The sequence below is a fragment of the Stegostoma tigrinum genome, chromosome 31 (genome assembly GCF_030684315.1).
Source record: "Stegostoma tigrinum isolate sSteTig4 chromosome 31, sSteTig4.hap1, whole genome shotgun sequence".
NCBI lineage: Eukaryota > Metazoa > Chordata > Chondrichthyes > Orectolobiformes > Stegostomatidae > Stegostoma > Stegostoma tigrinum.
The window spans coordinates 10,329,389-10,342,932 of NC_081384.1; the positions used below are offsets into that span (position 1 = coordinate 10,329,389).

At 45.3% G+C, this 13,544-nt stretch overlaps 1 protein-coding gene across 9 annotated transcripts in view; it reads right to left on the reverse strand.

Moving 5' to 3' along the window:
• Window positions 1–13,544, reverse strand: part of osbpl7 (oxysterol binding protein-like 7) — a 104,030-nt gene that overhangs the window by 89,079 nt on the left and 1,407 nt on the right. Inside the window, exon 1 of one of the 9 annotated variants that reach the window (XM_059638883.1) lies at window positions 12,576–12,664. The exons of 7 other annotated variants lie outside the window; for them this stretch is intronic. The gene's annotated coding sequence lies outside the window, so the exon portion shown is untranslated. Of the gene's footprint in view, window positions 1–12,575; window positions 12,665–13,544 lie in introns of those variants that run through there. One more of the 9 variants, XM_059638884.1, reaches the window with a different exon arrangement.

Sequence of the window (13,544 nt, forward strand, 5' to 3'; positions counted from 1 at the left end):
ATAGCTAATCACCCTCCTAGCCGGATTGTTATAAAGAAACAAACAAAGAAACCTACAGCACAGGAACAGGACCTTCAGCCCTGCGCCGATCAGGATCCTCTGTCTAACCGGTCATCTATTCTCTCACGGTCTGTGTCCATTTGCTCCCTGCCCATCCATATACCTGTCCAAATATATCTTAAAAGACGCTAACGTGTCTGCGTGTACCACCTCCGCTGGCAACGCGTTCCAGGCACCCACCACCCTCTGTGTAAAGAGCTTTCCAAGCATATCTCCCTTAAACTTTCCTCCTCTCACTTTGAACTCATGACCCCTAGTAATTGAGTCCCCCACTCTGGGGAAAAAAAGCTTTTTGCTATCCACCCTGTCTATACCCCTCATGATTTTGTAGACCTCAAATCAGGTCCCCCCTCAATCTCCGCCTTTCTAATGAAAATAATCCTAATCTACTCAGCCTCTCTTCATAGCTAGCACCATCCATACCAGGCAACATCCTGGTGAACCTCCTCTGCACCCTCTCCAAAGCATCCACATCCTTTTGGTAATGTGGCGACCAGAACTGTACACAGTACTCCAAATGTGGCCGAACCAAAGTCCTATACAACTGCAACATGACCTGCCAACTCTTGTACTCAATACCCTGCCCAACAAAGGAAAGCATGCCATATGCCTTCTTGATCACCCTATTGACCTGTGTTGTCATCTTCAGGGAACAATGGACCTGAACACCCAGATCTCTCTGTTCATCAATTTTCCCTAGGACTTTTCCATTTACAGTTTAGTTTGCCCTTGAATTTGATCTTCCAAAATGCATCACCTCGCATTTGCCCGGATTGAACTCCATCTGCCATTTATCTGCCCAACTCTCCAGTCTATCTATATTCTGCTGTAATTTCTGACAGTCCCCATCGCTATCAGCTACTCCACCAATCTTAGTGTCATCAGCTAACTTGCTGATCAGACCACCTACACCTTCCTCCAGATCAGTTACATATATCACAAACAACAGTGGTCCCAGCACAGATCCCTGTGGAACACCACTGGTTACAGGTCTCCAATTTGAGAAACTCCCTTCTACTACCCAGCCAGTTTTTTATCCATCTAGCTAACACACCCTGGACCCCATGTGACTTCACTTTCTCCATCAGCCTGCCATGGGGAACCTTATCAAACGCCTTACTGAAGTCCATGTATATGACATCTACAGCCTTTCCCTCATCGATCAACTTTGTCACGTCCTCAAAGAATTCTATTAAGTTGGTAGGACATATCTACTATTTTGTCTGTCCAACTGTTTTTCTCTCTCTCTTTGAGCTCTATCCTCACCTATAATCTACTTCTTACCCCTTTTCCCGGCCCTAATCTCTGCATTTAAAGTGACATTTCCCTAACTACCATCAGTTCTGAGAAAGGGTCACCAGATCCGAAACGTTAAATCTGACTTCTCTTCACAGATGCTGCCAGGCCTGCTGAGTTTTTCCAGGAATTTCTGTTTTTGTTTGGTTTACAGCATCTGCAGTTCTTTTGTTTCATTTAAAAAAAGAATGGAATAGGATGCTGAGTATAATACAGCAAAACTACAGAGCCATTAGCAATTAGTCAAATGGTGACAGAGGCTGACAAGAAACTTGCGTCATACTAAGTGCCCCAGGCATGAAACAATGTCAGGAGGCCTGACATGTTCCAGCTTCTCATTCCTGCTCTGCCATTTAAATGAGACTGTGACTGATTTATGTCCACCTTGGCTCCGTAACCTTGCGGAATGAAAATATGTCAGGGATGCTGACACTGCTCATTGCTGGATCCATTTCCAGCAGGAAGGGAGCTCTTTTTGCAAACTGTTGGCTTTTGGAACACGTGCAACGTTGGCAAGGTCAGTAGCTACTGCCCAATCCTAAGAGCTTTAAGGTGGTCATGAGTCACCTGCAATTGAAAGGGCAGTTCAGAGTCAACCAGGCTGGGTGTGGGTCTGCATTCACACATGGTTGTGACCAGGCAATGGTTTCCAGATGTTCTGTTCTGAAGAACACTGGTGGGTCCATCTGGGCTTTTTAAACCCCCAACAAATCTGATAGTTTGTCCTAGTCCTAATACCACAGATTGCAGTGTATATGTTGACCGTCAATGCTTCTGACAATTGTTCTAAAAACAAGAAACAACTTGTACAAATGCCAACGTGGGTGGGTTGTGGTTTTGAAAAGTGAGAACAACATAACCAGTAATTCATGTTAATATGGCATAGTAAATTGAATAAATTATCCATCAATATGTTACTACACACAATGGAGTTTTTAAAAAAAAAACAAATTTGTTATCATCAGCATCTGAAGCAAGTTCAAATTCATTCTGAGTCACGTTAGCAACAGCATTGTTGTAGGATCTCGCTCTCGATCAGATGCGGTGCTTTTGGTTTCAGAATCATCTCCCACACAAATCATCATCCCTCCATTCAGTCCATTGTGTATTCTGCACTTATGGAAATAATCTGATGACTGTTTGTGTATTAATAACGTCTAGCTGATGACAAAACCACACCAGAGGTGGTCTGTAGCAGCACACTTATTTTCATACTTTATGAAAGTTTTCTCATTCATCAACTATTCACTTATTCCGCCCAGCATTCACCCTTGAATTGGTTGCACCGATGGGTGAACCACAAACATTAGGCCCCTGGTATAACAGCAGTTTGGAGATTATTTCTCATTGGTACCTCTGTTTCATCTGCTGGATGGGGGCCTGAACATTCCCCACAATAATAAAACGGAGTTGTTTCCCCTCGAACACTGGGACGCCTAGCCCACACGTCATAAATCCATTACTTCTTAGCATTCTCTTTCATTCGATCACTGTCCCGAGTGTCGACAAAGCTGCTGCAAGAGACTTGCTTTTTGGCATGGTTTGCCATTTAGAAATCACCACGTGCTTTAACTTCATTCTTGCAGCCACCCAGGCCTGTATTGGCCTGCTCATCTTGTGAGTCACACCCTACTCTCCAACCAGTCATTGGACATATTGAACTGCATGAGAATTTCATCATTATCCATGTACTTGTAAAGGTACTCCAGCTTTTGCCACAGTTAGTGAAGGATCACTAGAAACTGGCCATTTTGAAAGTGAGATATTGGTTGCCTCTGAACAATTTTAATGTTGTATTGTAAAACCAGACATTTCTGTACCCGCCCCACCTCCCCCCACCTTAAAGTGACTGAACAAACCCAGCTGCTGCTCTAAACTCATGGTTCAATTCGCCCCACTTAAAATGAAAATAATGCACTTCATATCTGGTAACGATGAAAAAATTCCGACAATTCGAGGACTAGTTCTGATTCATGCTTCAAGGTTTGGCCAATTGCTGGTTCCCATCCTCTTTGGACAAAGGGCTCCCCATGTTCTCATATCAGTTTGTCCACAAACATCAAATTCCCTCCCTGCAGCACAGCAATTTAATGAGTTAATAAATGTTACGACTGTTAGATTGAAGCCAGCTCTGTGCTTCATATATTGTTGGAAGTTTGTCATTTCGCAGGCAAGGTTTGTTTACATGGAGTTGTCTTAAGTTCCTGAGAACCTTCCCATATCACTGGCTTGATTGTAGGCAGCCAGTCACAAAGATCCAGTGACCCTTCTTCAGAAGGGTTAACTCTGCTTTCTCTCTCCAGATGCTACCAGACATAGTAATTTCAGCTTTTGTTTCCGATTTCCAGCATCCATAGTGCTTTGGTTTTGTTTTAAATTTACAAATAAACGTGTATTTACAGAGTGGAAAATCAGAGTTGGTAATTAACAAGAACATAATATGTTGTGATTGAAGGGAGATTTGACCTAAGTGTCAAATATATGCATGACAATTTCACAACCTGAAAAATGGGGGTTTAAGATTAGATTAGATTCCCTACAGTGTGGAAACAGGCCCTTCGGCCCAACAAGTCCACACCACCCCTTGAAGCATCCCACCCAGACCAATCCCTCTATAACCCACACACCCCTGAACACTATGGGCAATTTAGCATGGCCGATCCACCTAATCTGCACATCTTTGGACTGTGGGAGGAAACCGGAGCACCCGGAGGAAACCCACGCAGACACGGGGAGAATGTGCAAACTCCACACGGTCGCCCGAGGCAGGAATCGAACCCAGGTCCCTGGCGCTGCGAGACTGCAGTGCTAACCACTGAGCCACCGTGCCGCCGGGGTTGTCTTGTACTCTGGATTGACTTGTACATTTAAAAACCCCATTGCGGTGACAATGTGCTGAATTCATCTCTGCCACGTCTGGATTACTAGTCCAGTAAAACTACTTCCATGATCAACCCCTTCTTATCCAAGAAGGTTAAGAAACAGCATTAGTATCAGAAGGTACTTTTTGTTTTGTAAGCAGCAAAAGAAAAAGGATAATCGGAGCTCATTTCATCCACAAATAATTTTGAAGACAGAGCTAGAGTAACAACCAAGGTCAGTAGCTGAAACCGAGCAGTGACTTGAAAAAAGGAGTCAGTCAGTTTCAGGTTTCTCTTCCTCAGATCTGAGGAAGGGTCAACGGACCCGAAACATGAACTCTGTTTTTTCCTCCACAGATGCTGCCAGACCTGCCGAGCTCTTCCAGCAATTTTGTTTTCGTTCAGGTTTCTCTGCTGTTCACCGACACAGACGACAGTGGAGAAGTAGTCCCACAGTCACTGACGGCATTCCTTTGCTTTCTCACACAACGCCACAGGAGGAGTTGTTTATCCTCGATCTTTCAGTACAATATCATATGACGTTCATAACATTCTAACATCCTGAGCAGTTTAAGGTGGCAGCTCACCACTTTCTTCAGCAATTAGGGATGGGTAATAAAAGCTAGCTGAATCAACAATGCCCTTATGCCATAAACAAATTTTAAAAAGTGAAAAGATTACCTATTGATACTAATAACATGCTTCCACCAACATGTTCTCCAATGTACCGCTGTGCTATATTCAGACTTGATTGATAACAGTTGAAATTTCACCTGAACGATTTCCTCTCCCTTTGACGAGACATGGCATGACAATTATGCAAGTGTTAACCCACTCAACTGCACACACTGCTGATACAGCCTGAATGTAGTTAAGCAGTGTATCATGGGAAATGGCAGGGAGAGACTTGTAGAGAGAAGGAAAGAAGAGGATGTAAAGAGACAGAGTCAGAGGCAGAGGGTGAAGCACAGAGACAGAGGCACTGAATGTTAACAAGAATGTAAAACACTGGAAATGACAACTAGATCTCTCATAAGAAATAAAAAGGTGTAGAGCTGGATGAACACAGCTGGCCAAATAACAAGGCTGATGTTTCAGGCCTGGATCCTTCTTCAGAAAATTTTCTGAAGAAGGGTCTCGACCCGAAACGTCAGCCTTCCTGCTCCTCTGCTGCTGCTTGGCCTGTTTTGTTCATCCAGCTCAACACCTTGTTATCTCATATTCTCCAGCATCTGCAGTTCCTACTATCTCTCATAAGAAATGTCAGTCTTAGAATCAAATTATCAGCTCTGGAGTTCTAGCAAAAATAAATCAGGCAACAATTTTGGTTTTGTTTCATGTGAGTCAAAAGGAGAATGAACAGAAATGCACAAAAGGTCACTGAAGGTTCACTCTAAACTCAAATCTCTCTAGGTCTATCCAGGGCTCTGCTTTAAGTAAAATACACCACCATGCTGTAAGAGAGACTAGACATTGGCAAATTAACTTTGAGGAGTGAGTGGGTATTGTGTGACAGCCACACAATGGGAAGCTCTGGGGCAGGTTGACAAACAGAGTTGCAACTGAAGAGCAACCCCATCACTGATCTTTCACGATATCCAGCTCTTTGTATAGATCAGTCATTAACAGACAGCATGGAAGACAAGTAATGGTGAAATAAAAATCCCCAGCAGTTATACAGCTCAGATAAAGCCAGCAGCTAATCAGCTCTCACTCACCCTCCTAACATACTAGGGTAACTACTAAGATGGCATCCTCTCATGTCCTTTCTCTCACCCACCTCTAAATTTTCAATGAGGCAGCAATTTTCAAATATCTCCAATTGAAAATTCTCATCACAATGGTCTCAATTCTTCCACGGTGTAAGCCCTCTCCATCTATGGAACTATCCCCAACACCAAAACCTACCTGTCCCATACTTTCTTGTTGCAGCATGTCATGAATCCCACTCTGGTTGTGTTAGCGACTGTGCCTGAGGCACACTAGAATCCCAGTTCCAGCCTAACCTTTATAACCCTTTCAAGATCTTAATTACATCCACCATCCTTGACGGAGAGTTCTTTTTAAGCCTTCCCTTCTCTTGGTTCCATCTTTGGCTTGGCATCTAGTTCTCATACTTATGTTAAAAGTCACAGATGTTCAATCACTTTGGAAGATGGACTGAGTGACTGACACACACACACACACACACACACATACACATACACACACACACAGTAAATGCTATCTATGCTACTGCATATAAACTCAATCCTGCCTTTACCAGTAGTGAATCATAGAAAATCATAGAATCATACAACACTGGAAAAGGCTATTCAGCCCATCCATGCCTGTTCCAGCCTTTTGAGAGTGGTACCCAATTAGTTCTAATTCCATTCACTTTTTTCACTTTTTGCCTTGGAGAAGGTAGTAGTGGTGTTTTCTTGAATGGCTTCAGTCATGCCCTTTCACATATCCCCACAGTCCTTAAGACAAAACAAAAACTCTCAGCTTCCTTTTGATAATCCACTGTTGCATCTGCCATCCCTTCAAGTAGCACACTCCACATCACAGCAAATCTCACATTTCCCCTCTGCTTCTTTCATTCATTATCTTAACTCTGTGCTGTCTGGATACAGAGCTACCTGTCACTCAGAATGGTTTCTTAATTCTGACTGTCATTCTTTCAACTGGGAGATAAATGTTCCTCTAATCTTCAAAGTTCTTCAGTTCTGAACAAAAGTCATACCAGACTCAAAATGATGATTCTGTTTGTTTCAGCACAGAGGTCGCACAAATCTGATGAGATTATCCAGCATTTTCTGTTTTTGCTTTAAATTCCCAGTATCCATGACACTGTATTTATACCTGACCAAGCTTTTAGGACAATAATAACGCAGGGAAAGCTATGGGTCTACCGTTCTGGTAAAGTCTAACATAGTGCAAGACAGATAGAACACAAATCCCACTCACACATTGCCCTGTGCTTACTGATCTCGACTCTGAAACAAAAACAGAAATTGCTGGACAGAACGATCACTGGCCTCAAACTGCTAACTCCACAAATGCTGCCTGATCTGCCGAGTTCCTCCAGCAATTTCTGTTTTTGTTTCAGACTTCCAGCATCTGCAGTTCTTTGTTTCATTTTAAATTCTAGTCTGCCAATAATTCTCTCAAAAATACTTATCCACGGCTTAAAATTCTTCAACTGCCTTTTCCCATCCCCATTGAGGTAACCTGCTCCACCCCTAAAATTAAGATCTGTGTTTGTTCAGTTTGGTCTCTCGTGTATCCCTGATTAACGTCGCTCCTCCATCAGTAGCTATTCCTTCACTAACCTCAGCCTCAAGTTCTCTCTGGAAATCTCTTTGTTCCTTTAAAATGCTCTGTAAAACCGAAGTCACTTCCAGCATTTTGTTAATATAAAATCTCTTAACGTGCCTCAGTTTCCAATATTGTTTGCTTATATTCCAGCAAAGCACCTCAAGTGGTTTTACAACATCAGTTGCAGTACTGAGCTAGTGTTGCTATAGGGAACTTTCACTGCAAGATTAGATTGGCATTCAGATTGTCCCACGTTACATGCTCCAATGAGTAGCTCCGACCTTCTCTGTCCCAGTTTCTTACAAACAGATGGCACAGAGGATGCTACAGGTTCTGCAGAACTGGGACTTTCAGGGAAATTACTAATAACAGATGTTCTGTTGTGCTCAAATCAATTAACAAACAAAACACAAGGTCTTCACTTACTCATAATTGCAACCCTCACACCGCCCATACACATGTACAACATTCCCAGGAAGCAACAGGGGTTGGCAAAATACTCTTGAAGCACCTGCCCTATGTGTAACTGAGCCGGTGATAGCCACATTGGTCTGGAGAGCTACCTATGGTGGAAGAGAGTTACCCTCGTCTGCAAGGGACTGCTGATGACTGATGGACTATCAATCATTTACAAGAATCAAATGGAACTGGATTCACCAGGTTTTGTAGCTGGTGAGTCCTTTGGTGTGGTGACAGAGAGAAAGCAGACACTTTACACTGGCCTAAGCTGCATGCAAAATGCGACTGCTTCCCCAGGAGAACATGTGACATCATGCAAAGGTGAAGAGAACAAAGAAGATCTCATAAGTAGGCGGGAACAGCCTACAAGACAAAACCATGAATGACGTTTTAATAATTCTTTAAGAATTCAGTACTGGTGTAACACAGAAGCACAATCATATTTTGCACAGTAAGATCCCATACACAGAAAAGTGAATACAGGCATAATCTGCATTCAGCATTAGTTAAAGGATGACTATTGATCTGGACATTAGGAAGCAATCCCCGCACTCTTAGGAACAGTGCTTTTAGGCCCATCCTAATGCAGACTGGGGTAATGGGAACTGCAGATGCTGGAGATTCCAAGATAATAAAATGTGAGGCTGGATGAACACAGCAGGCCAAGCAGCATCTCAGGAGCACAAAAGCTGACGTTTCGGGCCTAGACCCTTCATCAGAGAGGGGGATGGGGGGAGGGAACTGGAATAAATAGGGAGAGAGGGGGAGGCGGACCGAAGATGGAGAGTAAAGAAGATAGGTGGAGAGGGTGTAGGTGGGGAGGTAGGGAGGGGATAGGTCAGTCCAGGGAAGACGGACAGGTCAAGGAGGTGGGATGAGGTTAGTAGGTAGCTGGGGGTGCGGCTTGGGGTGGGAGGAAGGGATGGGTGAGAGGAAGAACCGGTTAGGGAGGCAGAGACAGGTTGGACTGGTTTTGGGATGCAGTGGGTAGAGGGGAAGAGCTGGGCTGGTTGTGTGGTGCAGTGGGGGGAGGGGATGAACTGGGCTGGTTGAGGGATGCAGTGGGGGAAGGGGAGATTTTGAAACTGGTGAAGTCCACATTGATACCATATGGCTGCAGGGTTCCCAGGCGGAATATGAGTTGCTGTTCCTGCAACCTTCGGGTGGCATCATTGTGGCAGTGCAGGAGGCCCATGATGGACATGTCATCAAGAGAATGGGAGGGGGAGTGGAAATGGTTTGCGACTGGGAGGTGCAGTTGTTTGTTGCGAACTGAGCGGAGGTGTTCTGCAAAGCGGTCCCCAAGCCTCCGCTTGGTTTCCCCAATGTAGAGAAAGCCGCACCGGGTACAGTGGATGCAGTATACCACATTGGCAGATGTGCAGGTGAACCTCTGCTTAATGTGGAATGTCATCTTGGGGCCTGGGATGGGGGTGAGGGAGGAGGTGTGGGGACAAGTGTAGCATTTCCTGCGGTTGCAGGGGAAGGTGCCGGGTGTGGTGGGGTTGGAGGGCAGTGTGGAGCGAACAAGGGAGTCACGGAGAGAGTGGTCTCTCCGGAAAGCAGACAGGGGTGGGGATGGAAAAATGTCTTGGGTGGTGGGGTCGGATTGTAAATGGCGGAAGTGTCGGAGGATAATGCGTTGTATCCGGAGGTTGGTAGGGTGGTGTGTGAGAACGAGGGGGATCCTCTTGGGGCGGTTGTGGCGGGGGCGGGGTGTGAGGGATGTGTCGCGGGAAATGCGGGAGACACGGTCAAGGGCGTTCTCAATCACCGTGGGGGGGAAGTTGCGGTCCTTAAAGAACTTGGACATCTGGGATGTGCGGGAGTGGAATGTCTTATCGTGGGAGCAGATGCGGCGGAGGCGGAGGAATTGGGAATAGGGGATGGAATTTTTGCAGGAGGGTGGGTGGGAGGAGGTGTATTCTAGGTAGCTGTGGGAGTCGGTGGGCTTGTAATGGACATCAGTTACAAGCTGATTGCCTGAGATGGAGACTGAGAGGTCCAGGAAGGTGAGGGATGTGCTGGAGATGGCCCAGGTGAACTGAAGGTTGGGGTGGAAGGTGTTGGTGAAGTGGATGAACTGTTCGAGCTCCTCTGGGGAGCAAGAGGCGGCGCCGATACAGTCATCAATGTACCGGAGGAAGAGGTGGGGTTTGGGGCCTGTGTAGGTGCGGAAGATGGACTGTTCCACGTAACCTACAAAGAGGCAGGCATAGCTGGGGCCCATGCGGGTGCCCATGGCCACCCCCTTAGTCTGTAGGAAGTGGGAGGAGTCAAAAGAGAAGTTGTTGAGTGTGAGGACGAGTTCCGCTAGGCGGATGAGAGTGTCGGTGGAGGGGGCCTGGTCGGGCCTGCGGGACAGGAAGAAGCGGAGGGCCTTGAGGCCATCTCCATGCGGAATGCAGGTGTACAGGGACTGGACGTCCATGGTGAATATGAGGTGTTGGGGGCCAGGGAAAGGCTTTCTCTACATTGGGGAAACCAAGCGGAGGCTTGGGGACCGCTTTGCAGAACACCTCCGCTCAGTTCGCAACAAACAACTGCACCTCCCAGTCGCAAACCATTTCCACTCCCCCTCCCATTCTCTTGATGACATGTCCATCATGGGCCTCCTGCACTGCCACAATGATGCCACCCGAAGGTTGCAGGAACAGCAACTCATATTCCGCCTGGGAACCCTGCAGCCATATGGTATCAATGTGGACTTCACCAGTTTCAAAATCTCCCCTTCCCCCACTGCATCCCTCAACCAGCCCAGTTCATCCCCTCCCCCCACTGCACCACACAACCAGCCCAGCTCTTCCCCTCTACCCACTGCATCCCAAAACCAGTCCAACCTGTCTCTGCCTCCCTAACCGGTTCTTCCTCTCACCCATCCCTTCCTCCCACCCCAAGCCGCACCCCCAGCTACCTACTAACCTCATCCCACCTCCTTGACCTGTCCGTCTTCCCTGGACTGACCTATCCCCTCCCTACCTCCCCACCTACACCCTCTCCACCTATCTTCTTTACTCTCCATCTTCGGTCCGCCTCCCCCTCTCTCCCTATTTATTCCAGTTCCCTCCCCCCATCCCCCTCTCTGATGAAGGGTCTAGGCCCGAAACGTCAGCTTTTGTGCTCCTGAGATGCTGCTTGGCCTGCTGTGTTCATCCAGCCTCACATTTTATTATAATGCAGACTGGGCCTTGGTTTAACATCTTGTCAGTAGTGCTGTCTTTCAGACAGGACTGAGAGGCGGTTGCATTACAATGGAGGAGTGTCGACTTGAATTACATGCCCATATCTTCTGCTTCATTGGGTCTAATTCCCATTTCTGATATTATTCTTTCACAAGAAGGTATTTACTGTAAACTCTGCTGCAGAATGTAGGCTGCACTGCAAACCCCTGTTGGATAACCAACCTACAAGAATTAGTCATTTATTGGGAATTAATTATAGACTATCTAGGACACTGACCCACAGCTCGACTCCAGACAGGTAGAGAGCTGATCTGAAACGGAAACTGCTGCAAAGAATTTGAGATACAGTTATGGGAACAAACAAAAATAAAGATTATCCGTTAGAATTCTTCCTAAAGATGTTTAGGAGAAATTAGCATTTCACATTTGATTCAAGTAAAATAAATGACATATTCAGTAAACACTCCTCTGCCGAGATACACAGAATTAAGTTATTTGGAGTTAGAAGCCACAGAGTATTACCTTTGACGAGGAGTTTGAGAAAGTTGCAGATTGGCATTTCATAAAAGCATTTTAAGCTCAATAAGCATATACTTAAAAACAAAAAGCGGCCTTGAAGCAAAAGCTGACAGATCTTTAGCTCCTTCCTGAGACATTTCTGCACCTTGTATACTACAAAGTCTGCTGAACTAGAAAGTATTCTTCTTGATAATCTATGAATGTGGATCACACTGTTTGAAAATTCAGCTTTATGAATTTATGAGCTGTATTGTCTGAGACTGAACAAGCAGGAAGATTAACATTACTCGCATCAGAAGTTCTTTGTGATTTACCAAATGAACCGAAAATTGCTGCCTAACATGAATCCTCCCAATCAAGGGCCAAGTCCAATCACTAATGCTTTTTAAATTAAACATAGAAGTTAATCATTGCGAGCCTATTTTAGAGAAGGTTTTATCTCAGAAGCATACATGCCTCTCACAAATGGTCCGGGCAGTAAAAGGATTCCTGATGTGCAGACTACTCCTCCCATTGACATTAAAATGTATTTGCACGCAGTTTCATCACACATCTTACCAGGTTCTTAAGGAAACGGTCCAAGACCAAACCACAAGACAGAATGCACCTGAAGATTCTACACCACAATTAGCTGATGATTACTCTCTCCTGCTACATTGAATATAGTCCCTGCCTAACATCACTGTCCAGCAAAAGCAACTAGGACTGTAGTGATTCAAAGCGGCAACCTCCAGCCACCTCAACATTAAACAGTTGGAAAAACAAATGCAGCCTTCCCTGACCTCGTGAACAAGTGAGGCGGGTGAAGAAGAAGGATTCAGCATGCCTACCATGTTACTGTTTAAAATGCAACAGAACTGGCTCAAGTGATGCTTTGAGATAGTAAGTTGCTGACCCGATTTCTGAAGAAGGGTCCAGACCCGAAACGTCAGCATTTCTGCTCCTCTGATGCTGCCTGGTGCTCCACACTGCATTGTCAAGTGATGCTTCTTCCAGTTAAGTAGGCCACTGTTCCATCAAAGGAAAGGACAGAGGCTTTGACTACAGACACTGCACCAACACAGCAGGCATACTTATTCCAGTGTGACAAATGCCTGCACACGACTCCATGCGTGGATTTGCAACTGCTGCAAGATCACTTCTCCAAATAAAAAGTAAAATACTGTAGATACTGGGAATCTGAAATTAAAAACAAAGTGCTGGAGACATTTAGAAGATCTGGCAGCATCTGTACAGACAGAAATAGAGTTAATATCAAGTCCAGTAAGACAACACTTCTTCAACTCCACATCCTGCCGGTGGGCTGCCCCTGATGTCCAGGGAAGAATCATGCACATCAGTGATGTAAAATCTATTTCGGTCAGTTTGCATCATACAAACAACTCAGCCTGAATGTTGCCACATGTACTGCTGCAAAACCAAGTCAAGAGCAGGACTTCAGCAGGCAAGTCTCCTTTCAAAAAACTTAAGGAAGAGATGTGATCTCCCACAGTGTCCAAAATGAATAGTGGACTCGAAATACTTAAAAGATCCAACTCGGTTAAACCAATGCCATGATCACCTCCGTCAAGGTGAACTTCAGCAGAACTATAGAGGACTGCAACCAGATAATTTCACATTACACAAAGGCACGTGTACTTTCTGTGAATCTGATACCTACATCAGGCAGCTACAGCAGAAGCAGCACAGACAAGCTGGGAATGGTCAAGACTGGAAGTAAGTGAACTCAAATGATACAAGCAAATCCTGATAACTAAACAACCATTAAAAAAAACCAAGATAATTAAGCACAATCCACTCTTGATCCAATTTCCACATATGCCCCAAGTATCCAATGCAAAGTACCTGCATGGGAAACCTGACC